An 18,444-nucleotide genomic window follows, 5' to 3' on the forward strand; every position below is an offset into this window, starting at 1 on the left:
AATGGTCTGTTACCCTTCCGATTCCTTTTATATGAGGTTCTATTTATATGAGGGTCATCAGTTACTACGTAGTAGTATTAGCAGTAGTAAGTTATACAACTACTGCAACCCTAGAATATTCTAGAAATTCGGTATATATTCAGCATCTACTAAATCTTAGTAGACTGCGTATGCTAATAGTATAAATTCTTCTGTGTTAAGAGATAGATTTGTGAGATGTATTACGGTTGAACCGTGAGATATGGGCAGTGAAAATATAAGACCTGAAGGCATGACAAGACGTCACTTACTTGCTTACTACGACAGCTATATGAAAAATAGGCTAACAACGACGAGAATTATTTAATATCACCACATTATTTTTCGGTTACCTACTTCCTAATTTTACAATAAAAAACATTTATCATGAAAAATTAAGTCATTATTCAATACAAAAACATAATCGTATGAATATAATCATCTGTCTTGCCGCTATTAGACATACGTAATGCCGGTATAATTAATGTTATTACGCCGACCTTGGGGCTTGATTTCTATCACGGTAACAAAGAATTGCATTAATGATATGCAAATAGGTAACAATAACACTGCCTAGCTTCCGTGCCATTGAAAGTGCTAACACTAGAAAAGTGGCTGCGATTAGACAATTATCGGGAATACAATGGGCAGAATACTTGTGTAATGAATGTGGCAACATTTATGGTGTGTACAGGGTTTTATTTTTTTATAGCTGTTATTTATAGAATGCAAAATACTTTTATGTTGTTGTGAGTGGTATGAATTTTATTAAAAATCGAATAAACAGCCAGTTATGCGTGTAACTGATGATTGTAGACGGTAATTGGATTCGAATCCTGTTTTGGAAAATAGCGTATATATAGTTGTTTATTTTTTATTTTAATTTTGTAATATTAATTAATTATTATTCATTATACAAATATATAATATTTGTATAATAGTAAAAACTAATACATACTTATACTATAAATACTAATTTACGACTAAATGGCTAAACGGATGTCAAAAAAGTGTCTGAGTTGTCGCATTATTGGATAACAGTTAGTGTTCGAAAATTATTATATTTATAAAAAAACGATTGTAATATTTTAAAATTATTTGTATAGAATAATTCTTAAATAAAAGCATTTTAATATTATAATCGGTTACTGATTACCGAAAATATCCACGTGATAAAGACAGAATAACAGTCGCATATATCATGCTGTATTTTATTTTTAAAGCCAATTAAAAATTGAAATTGTATTTATTACTTTATTTAATTTGAATACCAAGTATGTATTAATCATGAATGTGACTATTTCATTATACACGATTACAACATTACATAAATAATAAATAGATATAAAAAAATGTAAATTATTGTCAACATAGCTAAGGAAAACTATTACGATCTGATCAATTTCTACCAAGAAATTAATTACAGATCGAACGGGTAATATCAAAACCAATAAATTATTTTAATATTACTCCATAAATTACTATAAAGTAGCAATTTTACTCAATAATTATTACAAATAATACTGATCAATGATTGTGCGTCAACAAGTATGAGGAAATTGTATGGTTTCCTTTCATTATATTTTCTAAAGCAATTATAGGATTCTATCGTAACTTCTTGCGTTTCTATATAATAAAATTCCTTCGTTTAACCTACTTTTCTGTGATTACTGTTTTTTTAAAATGAGTGTAAAAGGTCATATTTGAATTAGTTACTATCCCTATAAACTGACATTTTCTTTTCTAAAAATAAGTATATATTAATATTTTTTTTTTAATATTTCTGATATTTAGGTAGTAAATTATAATGAAAATTGTTAAGAATAAAATAATGACAAATTAAATGAAATGGACTAATTTTCTTGTGATTATTTTTTGTCTGAAAGCTCACATGATCACGACGGTCCTACTATCACTTTAGACATTTGAAACTCAACTAATTCTCCATTTAAAGGGCTTATATGGTATGAGGTTATTCAATAAAATTTTGAATTTAATTGTTCTTGTAACAAATAACAGTGCGTGTTTTACACAACTTAAATAATTTTATACTATTATATATATCCAGATTTTTTTAAAAATATTAATAGCTTCCACACATATGAGCCATCTTGAGAAATATATAGGTATATAAATATACCTATAATGAAGTGTATTTTTTGTGTGTGTGAAAATATCATAACAAATATTTACACCAAATGGTGTGTAGCTAAATATGCTGCGCAACATATGTATATTTTTGTGGAAACGCGATGTTAAATATATAATAAACAAAATTACGGAAGATAATGTCTAGCAATCCTATTAGAAAAAAAACGGTAAACATATACCACTATAACAAAAATCGAATATACATATTGAAAATATAATAGACCTAATACAATAATAGAATAACCTAATTTTTTTAAATTATATTTAGATAAAAAAAATGGATGGTTTATGAGTTAATCCAATCAATTAAGTATGTGATATGTCATCACAAGTGTGTCATCGAAGTTGTTCTAGGATTCCTCAATAGTTGTCATATAAGGAACCACCAAGACTATACCATCAGACACAAGAAAACCATAAAAAGCCTATAAAATATAATAAACACAAACTATATAAATCTCGTGTTATGTTCGATAGCGTTGATTGGCGGCTCTAATCACGAATGCCTCGTGGAAGGTTAGCAACACTGAGATCCGTATTAGAGGAGATAATTAAATAGAAATATTAAAACTTTGTACATATGACCGAGGTAGACTTTGTACAAAGTCATCTGTATAAGTAGTTGTATGCCCTATATTTGTATTTCAGCCAGAAGCAAGAAAACATAGCTAGCTGTGTAATACTATTTATCGGTTAAAACCCGAGGATAAGACACTATAATTACTGGATATGTAAATTGTTCCTTTTTAGAAATTTCTTGGCATTTTACTCTAAAAATATGTGATTTAAAATTTTAATCATGAGTAAATAAAATCACCTAAAACATGGGTAATATTGCAGTTACGTCGAAATAAGAAAAGAATTTAATAAACATTTCATACAAATTTACGTATATATTTATGGCAATACAGAACATACAAATATTTTTTACTCTATATAGCGTATTTACTAGGAAAATATGTCGAAAATTAGTCATTAATTATCCATATTTAATTTCTTTTATGAACTGGTGAACAGGCAGTGTTAACACGTACATGAACAATACCATGGCCATTTCATCTTTTAACGCTTGTGATAGGCACACTAATAGGTAACCTACATCATGTGTTGCATCCTAGAATAACGAAGATGGGGGAAGGGGATTGTTAGTGATATGGACCATTGCTAACAATGTCAGGTTGACCTCCACGCGGTCCCGCTGGAAACTATTGTTATAAATTCCTGGCGAATTTGTCACGATGGGCTAACTAACCCGACCTCATGTTCATCTTGTCACCCTCCACTGGTGTCCCGCCAGCGTAAACCGCAGCGTTAGCGCAGTTTATAGCACCCCTGATATACCCCTGATTACACTGCCTTGTTTCACATTTTAATCAAAACACAGCTTACATAAATGCGTTACAGAAATATAAACACATGTGTATAATAAAAGGAAACTAATACTATTATATTGCTCGACCTACAAGAGCTCTATGAATTTCAATTCAGTGGTCAGTAGTAACGAACGTGGGGCCTTGTAGCTGAGAGGTTTTCACATCATCTACACTTTACTATCATAACACTGTATCTGCATGTAGTAGGTTTATATTAATGTGCGCCATAAATGTATTAGATCGCCTCTATGATTTTAACTATTCTGCGGTAAAAATGAACCTACAATGCAAAAGCAAACCAAATAAAAAACTTTAGAAGAAGCGAAACCTTGACGAAATAATTCTTCTAAAAACAGATATTAACCTCAAAAGCTTTTTGATAATTGAAATTAATAATAATATACATATTAATTGGGAAATTTGTATATATATAAATACTTATTTACAGTACTTTATTATCTTTCATATTTCGCAATTAGGATGAATATAGTTTAGTTACTATCGGCTTACTATAATAGCATGTTCATGATGATCTATTAATAAATTTGAAGTCTTGAACTTATCTAGTACCTATAATTAACGTTTCCAGTTATACTGTTTTTTTTTGTGTATAACACAACTTGTATTGTCAATTATCATTGATTATGTAATTCTCTATTTAGATTACAAAATTAGTTTAGTCTGATATCGCTAGAGTACTTATTGTGCCCTAAACGGTAGCTTTTCAGCGTCTTAACATTTTGATTTCGAGTGTTGAGATGACTAGGATGTACAACTAATATTGATACGGAATATTATACTAATGATAATAAAATTACTTCTTCACATTCTGACAGCAAAGTCGAATGTAAAGGTCTCCCATGAACTAAATAACGTGACGCGACCACACATAGCCTTGCTAGTGGATTTAACTACATACAATAATCGTCTTAATTTTATGCCTTGTAGAGCCTACACAGAGCAATTTGCGTCAAATGAACAATGGATGTGATTGACAGAAAACATTAGCTGAATATGTATGATGATCCTTGTTATGAGGTACCAGATTAATTGTGAACTTGTGTGTGATTACGTCGCTCGGCAACTTGTCATTTTCACACCTCTTCGAGACCCCAGGGTTGACCGTAGATAAATTTGTCAGTCTGCACAGTTCAATCAACCAATCTTTCATTAACGTTTATATGGTCTTTCTAATACTGAGATCGCCGCAGTATAGACCTTTTAATGATCTCAGATGTCCCTCTTATAATGATCCGCCCTTTGCAACAATCTTTCTTCATCTTCATCACCTATATGTTTTTTAAAAAGTTTCTACATTGGTATCTGTATAATATTTTACTTCATTCTTTATGTAAAGACGATTTGTTGGCGGCTAAAACAGGTGACGCTGCTTCGCTTTGAAGGGTACATTATAGCAGTGAAAATATGGACATGACATCTTAGTTATTATTACGAATTACCACTTCTGAGGTACTTTTATATACGAGCATTGTGACTGTGACTATTGCCTCTTTCCATCAACCGATTGTATATTATACCCGATACTTATTAAAAAAAACATTAATGCATAACTACTTGTCAATTATTCTGCAAAAATTAAAACTCATTGCCTTATATAATATGAATTTAGAGTTATACTATTTAACAAACTTTGGAGTACCGAAAAATGTTTTCAGCAATCCAGTTACTTGTTTAGACAGCCCTACAGTTGTTTAGTGTTGTAGGAGGCAAGGATAATACCCACTAGTTAATGGTATCGTATTAAAGCAGGCATTGTCGGATTTATGGGTTAATCAGTCACGACATGGAACGGCCCTTAGCGAGCTTTCAATAGCCGACTGTATGAATGCACATTAATTATTGTGATAATTAATAAAATTATAATTATCTTAAATACTTAATAATGCTGTACAAAGTGGAGTAAAATATAGAATTATGAATTTTCATTTATGGAACCGTAACAATAATCCAGGCTATAATATAAATAATAAAGATTCCATATTTAATTCAATTTCTATACTACAAAAATGTTTATTACCGATTAATATATTTAATTCGATCTCTCTATTTTAGGCACTAAGAGTAATCCTCATATTCCGATACTATTAAAGTTTAATAATAAAGGACAATGAAATTGGTTTTATTCGAAGTCAAATTACTCAATTATAAAAAAATATAATGCTCTTATATTCTACAAAAATTATAAAATTAAATAAAAATTGCACACATAGAGAGATGAAAACTTAATTATTAAAATTGAGTTTGAATGTAGTAGTAATAATTAAATAGATATATAAGTAACCGAGTAATCTATATAATATGTTGCTTGCAAAGTGTTAAATAGTTACCTATATCATAGTATAAATCTCATGAAAAGCATAAAAGTCATAAACGAAATTAATCATAATTTACATAAAAAATTAGGAAAAATTCCAGAAGTACCTTCTGCTCGACATCGCGGCATCGTCTAATATATGATGTTCACCAAGATAAAATATAACTTCTATCCTTCGGAATTACAAATGTTATGTATATTTCATGACTATTACTACTATTGAAACTAACAAACAAACACACTTTTCGTTTATGAGTATTTATTATTATTTATACTAAAGTATTCGGTATGTACTAAATATATCAAGTCTGCGCGTGTATCTAGGTAATCATCTATCTATGTACAGAATTGCATTCAGATCCGTCCAGTAGGTATTGCACGATAGAGTAAAAATATCTTTCCTTACAAACTTACGCCTTTATAATATTCAATTTTGAAATATGGAGTGTCATAATAACTTCAATATACACGTATTCATAATAATACACGGCGTCGGTGGTCGCGAATTCGATTCCTGGTACGGTGCAAACATTTGTATTCAAAAGTATGATGATTGTTTGTATCGATCTGCTTATTTTTTAATTTTTTTTATGAATGTATTTACAAAAAAAAACTAAGTATAATATTTATATCAGTTGTCTAGTATCTACCCATAACACAAACTCTGCTTACCGTGGGACTAGAAGGCGCTGTGTTAATTATAAATCTTAATTATTATTATGTTACATTTTTAGAGGATAATATTGTTAATTTTAAATGGTATATGGATTGTCATTATAATTACAAGGTAATATATAATATTATTATGATAATGCACATAATATATTGATTTTACGTTTTATGACTCCTAAGAAAATATTGACCATTCTTAATGCTCTATGCGAGCTCACTCAATCAAGTGCATTAAATTATGAGTTTTTTCCTTTTTCACACAAACAGACATAGTCTGTGTCCAAATTTAATTTTCCTTATCATCGAAGTCATGATGTCATGCTCGAGAATAGTAGCTTTGTAAAGTTTTCACAGCTTGTTTCCTACGCGTAATTTCTTCTTGGTACCTATCTGTTTGTTTAATATTTACTTTATAAATTATTGTTTATTATCGCTGTATAAACGGAAAGTCCCTACACGTGTTGTGTATCTAAGAATCTTTGTTATTGTACTACAAATAAATGGCTCATGTATCACACAGCGCCATCTAGTGCCACAATTATAAAATGATGAAACTATATGGGTACCAATTAACTGATTTTTATTAAATTATATTATAATATATATATTATAGATAGAACATTTATATATTATATAAGAAGTATGTTTATATATGTATATGTTATGTATTCATTCATAATTTGTGTCGTTGGAGCACATGCCACTTTCCACGATCTTCCATGATACTCTTTAAATGTTGATACGACACGACTCCCATTTTGTCTTTAATTTGCTTGATGTAGCTGTATATGTATATAATTATTTATATATGTTACTTTTATTTTAGACTGTACAATTTGTAATTCGTATTTTATTTAGTAATTTTCGTCATTTTTTTACCAGTTATTACACACTCAATAGATGGCTATGCTATTTTTTTGGGTTTTTTAAAGAGATTTCTTCTAGGGCTAAATCCAACTTTGCTCACTATATTTCTAAATTATATTATTAATCTGTACAATAAAGTATATCTATAAAAATACTCAGAAAACACCTACACTAACACAAACAAAAAGGATGGTATACATAAAAAATAATGAAATGTTTACAATGCACGGTATTTGATCTGGTCATCATCGGAAGGTGAAAGACTACTGATTGCAAAAATAATAAAAAAAAATTGTAACAGATTTGGTGAAAATACACTGTAACTTATGCGTATTTAAAGTGTAGATTATTATTACCTACACTTATAAGTTGGAAAGAATAACTGTAGAAGTGATAAATAAAAACGTTTTCATTTTGAATGGCACAAACACAAGCTGACAGCAAATCTGATAGTAAGTATTAGGCGGGCTCGGCTTTTCTAATCTTGAGGCGCCATACATTTCGCTGGTAAGTATTGGCATTTGATTGATCCGGCTCCTTCATGTCTCTATGAACATTAGTCATCCATGTAGTTGGCATTCTGCCTCGTCCTCTTTTTATTTTAGCCATGGAAAGGCACAACATTTTTCACACCTTGGTTTTCAAGTTTACGCAGAATATGTCCATACCACCTAGATCTTTAAGGTTTTCGGTAAATGCACAGAGAATATAATATTACATAGTAATAGCACAGATAACATAATATTACATAGTAATAGGTATCACTCCGGAGGGGCAGCCCTTACATGCTCGTTTCGGACTTGAAGTGTAACTCCACCTGCCCAATGATAATTTTTTTAAAATATTATTTGTCTTTCTATTGATTTTATTATCACATTTTTTTTTTGCCCAATGATAGTAAGTGTTAATAGGCGCCTATAAACAACAATCCGTGTGTTGTCAACTTGTACCTTATACGTTGTCATTCCAGAAGATTAAGATGTTATACCTCTTTAGCCTGTACAATAATTGATATACCATATCTCATTCTTATACAGCTTACAAATCAATCTGCTTAACGGCTGATATAAATAGAAAAGCGATAACCAGATAGACAACTTTGCTAGAAATATATATTTTGTAAAACTAAACTAATTTAAATTTAATTCAATAATTAAATTCTCCTTAATATTTATTTGTTTAGTGTCACTCTTATAATCAAGTTCCGAGCATAACACCAAACTCATTCTTACGTCAGTTGTGGTGGTTATAAAAATACTTATAATTATCATGAGTATATACCTAATTAGTATTTGTTACTCGAAAATGTTATATCAAAACATGTTTTGAAGGCTGTTGAAATTCAAACTACTACTGAAATTTGTGTGTTGTGTTTGTGATTGATATGTGTAGAAAACTACAGGGCTATAGCTACGAGAACATATATAAACAGATAGACAGACAGTGCGGAAATACAGGTAACGAATCTTCACAGTATGGATGTAAATCTTCTTTCAATTCCTTCCACAATATATCAATCATTTAGCAAGTATCACTGTTCAAATACTACATATGATTTCTTTAAAATCAAATTAAATAAATACTAAAAAACTAATCTCAAGGATTGTGTGTACGTGCTGACCGTCCATCAAACGAAACTACTTATTTTATTATAACAACAAACAAATATTGCTTTTACACGTCTTATAATGTAAACACTGTTTTCCAGTGCAAGATCAAGACTAAATAGTGAATGTAAACGAAATGTAAGTACTCATAATAATGTTTTTTACTTAAATTAGATAGTCCTATAATAGTTTTTGTTTATGTTGAAACAAGCCAAACTAATAATGATGTACTTTTGTTATGATTTAGTTAAATTTTATAAATTTTTCAAGACATAGACTACATATTTAATTCTAAAAAGATATTTGCTTAGATTATGTCGCCTTAATTTATAAGGATAAGGTTGTTCGTAGATACTATGAAAATAATTAGTTCTTTATTAAGAAGCTGTCTCTATAAAAACTGCATAACAATATAAAGACTTCCATTAGAGAGGAATAGATATCACTTGTTGTTAACCAGGAACAGCATACATATCATTGGAATTAAAAATATCTATGCTTTGCTAATGTTGAGCATTTAAGTACTGTATATTCGGTATTATATCACGCCCTTTGAACTACTACTTTCCCGACTAACTTATATTCTATATTCATACCATGCTTTCTTTGACTTTTTCTTTTATCCACACGCATAATCTTTTCTAGTTATATTTTGACTCTCGAACATTCTACAGATTTCGCTGACACTGGACGACAGGCGTAAAAATGGCCTCATGTAACTTAGACACAAATATTTACAAACTTATACAAATAGGGTAAATTGCGGCCTTGTACTGTTAATACTTCGACTTTTACCTTTTTAATTCAATGAAGTGATTACATCATCCATCTCAATTTAAACTTTGCTTTCATAGGTCAGTTCTTAGAAAGATATTTAAATAATTAGACGCATTTTAAAAACTAAAAGCTGCGCAAAACACGTAGACCAGTCGTTCGGGATCTTTATCTACCCAAATTATGGCATCTAAACTTTTATATCGAAGCTATAATTCCAATCTGGAATGCATTACCTAAGGTTTAGGTCCGTCGTTCTTAGAATCGCCAACAAAAAGTTAGGTAAATTCACCGGACGGCATTTTTTATGGCTAAAAAGTCGTATATCACTTCGAAGGTCGTTGGCTAGACATACACAAAGAATGCTTGTGTGTTTTTACTTAGAGTTTTTTTGGCAATGTCATACGTGTTATGTAGGTACTTAGATGTTAAAGTCACGCTAAGGTCAAATATATTTGGCTCGGTAATAATTTCTTGGAGAGGGAAAAAAGTAGGTTTGTGATTAAGGTTGGCAGAATCTTTTTTGGTTGTCACTCACAGATGCAGATTGAAAAAAAATCTAGTTCGGCAAAGTTTACAAGTTTTAAGTATTTAATTAAACAAATCAAATTTTATAGATAATATGTAATTTATATTACTGTTTTAATCAATACTAATATTATAAATTTGAAATATGTATGTCAATCTGTTATATTATAATATTTTCATGAATGAATAGTTGATTGGATCTTAATGAAAAACATTGGAAATCACGGGATAGATCTAGGCTATTATTCGTTTAAAAAATTAAGTAGAAAGGAGTAAAATAGTAGATAAAATGTTCCTGTCTGAAGTCGCTTGTAACAGCTAGTATATATAACATTTTTTATCCTCAATTCTGAGTTCTGAGAAAACATTACAAAATTAATTAGTTAATTGCAACAGATTCTCCGATCTTACTTTGCTAAACTGAAAGTTTAAAAACTCTAACCTTTTTAGATAATTTGCAGAAGGCTCTAGAAACTTCAAATGTCAGTTTATAACATTTAGGTCAATTGCGTGAAAACCGGAACTTTAGTAACCAATCACATTTTGGCTCTATATTTTTAAAATTAGCCAAGTATTGGTCCGTTTAAATTAGAAATTCAAATTATGTATTACTTTCTTTTATAAATACATAACCTAAGTTTTTCTGACAGCCTCGGTGGTTTAGCACAGCGCCTTACTACCGATGATCACGGGTTCGATTCCTCGCACGGCACAAACATTTGTATTCATGAGTATGATTGTTTGTATCGGTCTGGGTGTTTTCTTTGTATAATATGTATATATTTACGAAAACATCTATGTATTTATATCAGTTATCTACTACCCATAACACAAGTTTTAGCTAGCTTAACTTTGGTCAAGTTGGCGCTGAGTGAATTGTTTTGAGATTATTTATTAATTAGTACTTATAGGAATATTATATTGTAAAAATAATAGATTAATAAATAGTACAGATATTATAAACTAAAACTATTCCTATTGAGATCAAAAATGATACTATTTTTTCTTAAAATGACATCAATTAAACGGTTATTTTATAAAAAATATAATAATCTATGTTCTATGTGCATTAGCATGTATTATATATTATCATAACGTTTATTAACAAAAATTAAATAAATATATTACAATGGAGATCGAAATGAATTCACCATCATCGGGTACCCAGAAGCTTGAAGATAAGGCTGATATTACAGGATTCTTATTCCTTCGAGCATCACATGATAACGTGATAGTGTAATGCTATTCACATTGTCTTCAGCTATGATTACTTACCATCAATCAATTCTATAAAAATCGTAGGTTTTATTTTTTTCATACATCACTTTATGTTAGTCACTTTTCTCTGTAGTCGGGTAAAATTCATCACCCACTCGATGAAGTCAGGGGCCATTGTAATGAAACGTAATCGTCTCGGTCGTTCCTTGACGGTCAAGGTCACCTCTCGGCTCTATCACTGCTCTAATTCGTTGAAGGCAATTAGACATAAAAATTAACCATAACAAACACGTAGCCATGAGTCACTCACAACACAATCTCATATAGTAGGTAAACTTATTTGATTTAGTGCTATTGGCGCGAAAATAGACAAATGCGTAGAAATTTCTAGAAATACTTCGTACTGCGCGATTGATGTAAATCCTGCTAATATTTTATCTCATGTGTAGAAACTTTACAGATATGTTTATTTCTATATCGCTTTTAAATAATTGAACGAAGAAGAATTATATTAAATAGATAAAGAACCGTTACTACATGGAGAACATAACTTAATGTGCGGCTATTTCAAGCTGGATTTATGGGTGCTGATGGGCAGCGGTAATCATTTACCATCAGGTGTACCATCAACTTTGACTTTGACTCCTTAGACTCGTATGCCATAAAAAAGATTTACGTGTTATTGAGTGGAGAAAAATCAATTAGGTATCTGTTATCTCTTTGCTTTCATTCTGGACTCCCACGGTTTTTTCACAATATTTGCAAATAAAAAAAAATTACTCCCTAAATATGGCTGTACTTCTTAAGTTAAATATTATTGTAATTATTATTATCTAGTATGCCCCTAACTCTAGTTAGTTTTTAAGTAATCCGCCCTCCATCTTAAGCTTGTCATCATGAACAAAAATCATGACAGTTTCGACTTGTAAATATACACAGTAGTTTCGCACAGAAAATGATGCCGGGGCAATAGGGTTTCGCCCTGAGGCCCCAACCTACACCCTCCTAAGGAGTGTGCGAATGACCCGTGTCAGAAAATCATGATAGTTCCGAAATGTACACAGTAACTTTGAACAGAAAATGCCGTCGTTAAGTAGAGGTGATGTCGCAAAATCACGTGGAAAAATGATTGTGTTCGTAGTACTTAATACAATTTTTATCTCCGCCTCAGGTTTCGCAATGTGTCATTGACGAGTTGTTTTAGTGTAACTTTTGTTGTGATCATTATCTATCCATATTATTGTGACCTTACATAAATGGCACAATGGTTTCGTTCAATTTTAACATTTCTCACGATTTGTGCAGAAAGGAAAAACGTTTCAAGAAAATCTTATAATAAAATATATTCTTTTATATTATAAATGAGAACACTAAATGTTAACTGCGAGTTTGTCTGCGTTTCCGACCTCCTGATACAATTTATCTTCCTGTCAAATGTCATTAATATTCGTTCAGCTCTTTCGTCGTGTATGGAAACAAAAAGGCAGACACACTTTTGCATTTCTCACAATAATATATGGATGAACTATCATCCGCTACGTGTTTGATATCTTGAGATACAATACATAACTGGAAAAGTGGAAAACTATATTCGTATATTCCAGTTTAGGATAACTTTAACAAGCAACTAAGCTTTTTTAAAATAAAATATCTTATAATAATTAACGGTACCTACAATATAATTAACACGTGATAAACGATATGAAAGCGGTGCTCTTAAATCTTAATAATATTATAAAAGCGAAAGTTTTTGAGTATGAATGTTTGTTACTCATTCACGCAAAAACTACTGAACGGATTTTGATGAAACTTTACAGTAATATAGCTTATGCATCAGAATAACACATAGGTTATATTTTTTAATGAAATTTAACATGGGTGAAATCGCGGGCACAGCTAGTTATGAATAAAAGAAAACAAGGATTAACAAATTGACCGTTACAATCAACCAAAGCATGGCAAACAAACTGACAGTCCACTTGATGGTAAGTGGTAACCGTCGCCTATATACATGACCAGCACTACGAACTTTATATTATCGTGGAACACCGTGAGTATCACTCATGCGTTGTCACTTCAGAGGACTAGGACGCGTCTTATCCTGTTTTTTGTTATTTCTTAAATCTGAGTGCGTTGTAACGCAACCTCACAAGATGTTAAGTGATGATGCGGTCTGAACTGTTATACACAAGCTGATATAGTGCCTATTCATTCTTGACTTAAAAGATTCAATGTTGTAAGAGGCAGGAAAGACAGACGCTGGGAGAGAGTTCCAGTCCTTAGCTGCTCGCATGAGGAACGATGATGCAAATTCGTTGGTTCGAGCAGCAGGGATGTCAACAGAGTCAGGGTGGAGCTGTTCTCTACGTCTTGTTGTACGGTAATGGAACGGTGCTGGGGAAATTTCATTGCCCAGCAGCCTACCACCTTTCTTTTAATCTCATTTCATTTTTTTATACTACTATGGTGGCAAACAGGCATACGGCTCATCTGATGGTAAACGGTTACCGTAGCCTGTGGCCTGAAACCCCAGGGGTGTTATGTGCGCATTGCCTACCTTAAGAAACCATAATATTCCCTTCTTGAAAAAACCCCGTCTGTAGTGTCGTGTGAAAACCTCTGCAGGTAGTTCATTCCATAATCTAAGTGTACGCGGGAGGAAGCACTAATTTTGCTGCAATTTTAAGATTTCATACTATGAGCAATTTAGTGGTGAAAAATGATATGCAAACAAAACATTAAAGTCTATTATCTAACTTTTTATATTACTGCAGCTTAACTGAACTAGTTCAAACCGGATTCTTCATGTGAAGGGTGACGACAGACAAGCGGACACTACTGTCTCTAATTCATGTATACGATTGATCACGATCAATGAATATTAAAACCATGTATGTACTTGAAATCCATGTCCAATAGTTACCTATGTGACCAGTATATATTGAACCATACTTCTTTATAAAACCTTTGTATCAAGATGTCTTTTATGTTAAACAGTATAGTAAACTTCATTAACTGTAGATGGCGCGCGTATCTTTACAGTATTTTTAAGAGCATTTATGTATTTTCAAATATTTTTTTTTATTAGAACATAATTTAAAAATTATTAAATAATAATTATCAAACTACAGAAAAACAATAGTCAAATTATAGGAGTTGCCCCCTATGAGAATAAAATAAAAATGAAATATATGTAAAAATAATAAACTTAATAAAATGCATATGCGGACAAATCATTCGAAATACGCATAATTGCTTTTACTGAAAAAAAAATAGATTACAAAGATTAAAAAAAAACCATTTTGATCTGTGGTCGACAGATCAGAAAGTCTTTTTACAACTGACGCAAGCTTAGTCAAATAAGTATATATAATTCCGTAGTTAAGCCCAAAAGATATCTTTCAAGTTTAGAATTATTTTGTGTTCGAAATTTGAATGTTAATTACTTTATTTTTTTTATTTCCATTGCCAGCCAAGAAATAATAATTACTTTCTGTTTACGTTAAAATTGAATATAGTGTTAGGTTTTTATACGTAAGTTACGAGTTCTTCACAATTTTCATAGATCCGCTAACAATAACGCTAACTTTTGTCTGGCCGATGATAAACATTCAATTGTTTTCGATTTCAACAGACATTGGGTTAATTTTACATAGAGTTGTGTAAATTATATTCAATTATAATCATTGTAAAATACTTACCACTTCATTGGTTGATAATTATCGAAGATACTTATAACACATTTACTTTCTTACTTGCAATTGATCAGATTTGGTTATAAACGGTTAATTCCTTCATTATACCTATAAAAAAAAGAACGCCAGAATGGGAAGAAATACTTTTCTTCCCATTCTGTCGTTCTTCATAAAATTGGAAAAGACATTCTAATTAGTACCTAGTATTCTACTCATTAGAATGTCTTTTCCAATTTTATGTACTGCCGTACCGTTATCTTCCTATTGCGAAAAAACGTTGTCTTCAATACTGTTTTAAACTTTGTAAACTTATTGCTCCCACTTGCACGAACTTTATGCTTAGTAAATGGAACTTAAAAATAAAATAACGTGAACGTAAAATCTATTTACTAAACATAGAGTTATAAATTTATTTATTATTGTTTATTAAGCAGATTAATAATATATAAATTTATTTGATTACTACAATTGTTTCTATGATGGCAGAAATACTCTGTTGTTGTTCATAGTTGTTACCACCAAAAATTGTAGTTTTCTTTAGTTTTTTTTTAAAGATTTTTAAATTAAAATAGTTAGGTATATGAATCTGTCTACATACAACTAACAAGTCATTAATCAACAAATAAAAAATATATTTCCGTATTTGTTCAAACCGGATCGTCTCTTCAAGTTTGTTTAATATTTTTAATGTTTATTTTATGCTAACAAATTAATATCACTTGAATGAAAAGTTTTTTTAAACAGTGACTTTTGCTGCCATCTATTAGAATATTCTCGAACTATATGCATCGAGATATGCTTTGTGGCAAATTGTCTAAGGAACAAGTTCTCTATTAGTGTTGAAGTGTTAGTACAGTATCTTACGTATAGATGGCGCTAAACAACAATATTTAAAATGTAACAGAATTGTTAATACTCTTGAGTTGAATTTATTGATAAACTACCTTTATAAAATAATTTTTATTGAGTTGTTTTTATACAATTAAAATGGTATTCCTTTGTTTTATTCAAGTACTGCTTTTATTGTATAGTACCGCCATTACTGCTAATAATTCTCTAATTTACCAGAAACCAACATTGAAATGGATAAGAAATTCGTATTAAAAAAATAATAGTGGATTTTTTTAAATGGAATTTTAAATAATGTATGAGTATGAAGTCAGGTCAGCCTATTGGCCAATTCAGTAATGCTTAAGCATGATGATTTCCATAAGTACGTCCAGTCAAGTTACCATATGTAGTGGCTATTTACACGCCGCTTCATGACATAATAAATAACCCTGGACAAATAACACAGCGCCATCTAGTCCCACGGTAAGCAGAGATTGTGTGATGGGTACTAGATAACTGATAAAAAGATTTTTTTTTTTGTAAAAGCGTACATAATATACACAGAAAATAGCCAGACCGATACAAACAATCATATTCATGAATACAAATGTTTGCACCATACGATGAATCGAACCAGCGACCACCGGAAGTAAAGCGGTATGCTAAGCACCGCTAGAGCGCCGAGGCCGTTAATTAAATCGTTAACGACGATGGGCTAACTGACCTGACTTCTTGCTCATCCTGTCATCCTTTACTGATGGTTAACCAGCGTACCTATATTGTTAGCGCAGGCGGATGCACCATCTCATTATTTTCTACTAGATTACGCGCCACTTCGTCTGCTTCACATTTTCCGTTTTTGTAATATTATTTATTGTAACCCGGCTCCTATTGGCAATGGCATGATATTATACCATTCCTCAATAAATTGGCTATGTAACACTAAAATTTGAATTTTCAAAGTCGGTTCCACGATCCAGTGATACACACATCCCCTACAACCTCACAAAAAATTCACAAAGTTCACCTCATTATAATATTAGTGTACATAAAAATATATTATTTACGTGTTGATACTAGTACCTAAAACCTAGGTTTTAGGTAAGAAATTACATCATCCTAATACCCTTTAAGTATTTTTAATAAGCTTTATACCTATTCAGTTAAAAATCAATAAACTTGCTATAAATATTATTATATCGCCATTATTAATTTCACACACTTTACCATTTTACAAGAAAAATATAAATCCGCGGATTTTCTCTATGGTACAAGGCATAACATATTGCGAGTGGTCAGTATTCAGAACATAGCAATTTATATTATTAACTGAAATATAGTATCAAAAGATAGACAAAAGTCACTACATATCGGGATTTTATATAGAATTAATACTGGAATAAATCAATAAATAATTATTAAATTTGGTGAAATAAAAATATGTTCGTATTGGAATTTTCCTTTTCTTAATAAGTAAAAAATAGTAGAAACTCAGATACAGTAAAATATAGTAAAAAATAGTAGAAAACTTAGATAAGACTGACGGGCGAAGAAAATAGGTGCTAATAGGCGGTCTGTACATATAATGAAATGTAACTTATTGCTTTATTTATAATTTTGAAATAAATTAGAAAAACTGTTATTAGGCAATTTACCAAAGTAATAGAGCTCTAAACAATTATTGTTAGAATTCTTGTCTGCACGTTTGTGTGCGCTAATCCCTAAAACAGATTCATGTGCGGTTTTCACAAATATATTTTGCTAAACTTCCTATAAAATTTACCAATCGATTAAAAAAAAATACGGATATGAAATAAGGTGTTAGTTAGCAAATAATAAGTTTACAACTTAGACCGATCACTACAACACTTTAAGCTCCGCTCTGCCGGTAGTTTCATAACCTAGGATAATAAACTAAAAGCCTTTGGAATACCTGCTCACAAAGAAAGCTTATTACATTAAAATTTCTTTATGAAAACCGCTGGCAATATCGCCATCTCGCTGCTTTGATACTTATCTTCATGTTGGTGTTTAATAGAACGAAGCGTTTTAAAAGGACATTGCTTGGTGTCAGCTCAGAGAATTTCGGTATTAAAGCTAATGGAATTTTAGCTCTGATACTTTTTTTTAGTAGTGTTCACGCTTTTATTTGTTTTTTTCACTTATAAGTTTTCTAGCGTACTGTTTAAGCAATATCATTTTGTAAAATAGCGAAAGACTATTTTTTTGCTTGCATTAAGACAAGTTTCGTATTGCATTTTTTGTTGGTTTTATTGTATTTATTATAAAGACAAACCTTTATGGATTTGGTAATTGTTTTTGTTATTTATACAATTGAAACAGTAAACAATCTGAGAGCTCACATGTGTTAAGAA

Source organism: Achroia grisella, unplaced genomic scaffold (assembly GCF_030625045.1).
Source record: "Achroia grisella isolate CSIRO2021 unplaced genomic scaffold, CSIRO_AGI_Agris_v1 utg1096, whole genome shotgun sequence".
NCBI classification, from domain to species: Eukaryota; Metazoa; Arthropoda; class Insecta; order Lepidoptera; family Pyralidae; genus Achroia; species Achroia grisella.